Source organism: Achroia grisella, unplaced genomic scaffold (genome assembly GCF_030625045.1).
Source record: "Achroia grisella isolate CSIRO2021 unplaced genomic scaffold, CSIRO_AGI_Agris_v1 utg702, whole genome shotgun sequence".
NCBI classification, from domain to species: domain Eukaryota; kingdom Metazoa; phylum Arthropoda; class Insecta; order Lepidoptera; family Pyralidae; genus Achroia; species Achroia grisella.
The window spans coordinates 1330192-1332726 of NW_026712999.1; positions in this window are offsets into that span (position 1 = coordinate 1330192).

Genomic DNA, 2535 nt, shown 5'->3' on the forward strand with positions numbered 1-2535 from the left:
TTTAATTCACAACACAATGCGCGCGCGTCATGGCTGCCGTACAGTCGGTTCGGTACTAGGTAAGGGAGGGGAGGCAAAGGCGCGGGAACAGAAAACTAACGGACTCTAATATAATAATCTGTGCTTACGATGTTACAGGGTAGATTTTGAACAATACGGTTAATGACAACTTATTATTGCTATATATTGCGTTGTCATTCAGAAGGACTAAGAAGCTGTGTCTCCATAAATTCATTATTAAAAAATAGATGAGGTTGTATAGATCTTTATTTGTTTTTATGGTTTGTTTATCATAAACAGATGGCGTCTATAAATATGCACGCGGATAATATATATATAAATATAAATAAATTATATAATATAGTTTATTTATATTTATTGAACCAAATAAATTACAGGAATCAAAAATTAACAGGGTAATAGCGTACATAAGGCCTTTAACCTTTGCGTGGTAGAGAAGTGTAGTAAATAAAAGTATTAGTAAAGTAGTAATATTGCGGGTACCACTAGTATACTTTTTTATGCGTTTTTTAGTATACTATTTTTTTATGCAGTCCTGTCTCCCAAACTAGCGTGAGCTGTATATCAGGAGACAGTTCCTTCCATAAACTTATTATGTCTACATGTAAATTAAAACTGTTATCCTTGTTTTGATATTTTATACAATTTAGCCAGTGTGTGTGTGTGTGTGTGCGTGCGTGAGTGCGTGTGTGCGTGTGTAGTATATTACATATATACACATATTCATACATATATAGATTTAGTATCACTCTACTCTGCTTATTGATGCTTCAGTCTTACTTAATTTTTATTTCTCTAGCCATATTGTATAAGTTATATATTACCTCTATATACCATAATATATACCGTTCATATTTAAAAAGTCGACTGCATAGTTATCTCTGTCTCACCTATTTTAGGTACGATCAGTTGCTTTGTAAAACGTGAGATAAAGCAGTTAAACCATAGGATAAATGACATGGGTTGCCATGTCTTTAACTGTTTGCATTAGCATAAATGGTATCACAAAATTTTGTGATGTCTGTAGTGCTGTTCATTTATGAGTATATAGGCAACGGTTACCACTTGCCATCAGACCGTCAATATGTTTACCATTCCATGTATATAAAAAGGATATATAGAAACCTTAGTATTTTTGTGTACAATACATTCTGTAAAACAATACATTCATTCCTCTTAAAGTTGTCTCAAGCAGAACAATTTCTTTTATGACAAACTAAATCCCCCGAGTCTTATACGGATGAGAGTAACTTTCAAATCCTTTTTATGCTCTATGTTAAAGTACATGAAGTCTAAAATAACAAACTTTTAAAGACTTACTTCATTGTCAAAAGTGTAGGTTAATATTGAAGTACTGAGACGTATCTTTACAGCTGACATATGCTGATATATTTGAGTTCTTACTATGAACTGACATGTAGAGAATGCTGTTAAATATTGAGCCCGCCGTAATTACAATTATAATTTTATGGAATTAAAAATAGTCTACTCTCGAAGAAACTTGCGTGTTGCTCTTTTAAATAAATAATGTTCAACATTACATATTTTAGATTTTCTGTGAAAACTGAGATTTATATATAAATAAATAAATAAACCTGGATAATTAATACAGCGCTACCTAGTCCCACGGTATGCAGAGCTTGTGTTATGGGTACTAGACAACTGATATGAATAATCCGATTTTTTTGTAAATATACACATATCTAGAAAACACACAGACCAATACAAACAATCATACTCATGAATACAAATGTTTGTACCGTACGAGCGATCGAACCAGCAGCCATCGGAAATAAATCGGTGTGTTAAACCGCTAAACCGGGGCCTTCGGTATATAAGCAACAAAATAATTCGATCATAGTTCAGAGTAAACAAGTCCCTACAAGTTGTACCCGTTCACGAATATAACGGGTGAGACAGCCATCACTGCGCTCAACCATATTATAGGAGTAATACTAGTGAGTCCCGGACAAAAATAAAAAAAAATACTAGATTCAAGGTTACATTCCAATGTCAATCGATCGAAATTGCTTTCCCGAGTAGATCGGCTGGTATTTGTTTGCCTTTAGGTACATCTTTTCCTCTCAGCGATAATAACCTAGTAAGGCCTTCGGTATTTCCTTCAGACCCACGGTCGAGTAATTCCTTTTGTTATAACAAAAGACCAAGAAAATAGTCTATGGACAAATAGTTTTACACGGCGCCTTGATACGTAACAAGCGAAATGTTTCAATAAGGTATAACTGAATCTAGATTCGGACAGAGATTGGGGTTTGGGTGTGTTTGGTCACGTGAAAATATTTCTTTTTACAGATTGGGAAAATGTGACGCCACTACAAACGGTCTATATATAAAAATAAACTTGAAATTGCTATCTATGATTATATTCTTAAGTAGAACAAATTTAATATGTTCAAACAAAGTATTATAAATACTTAAGAATATAATCAAAGATCACATTATAATTTCATTTATTTGCCCCTAAATAGTATCTTATTCTCCCAATACGTATTC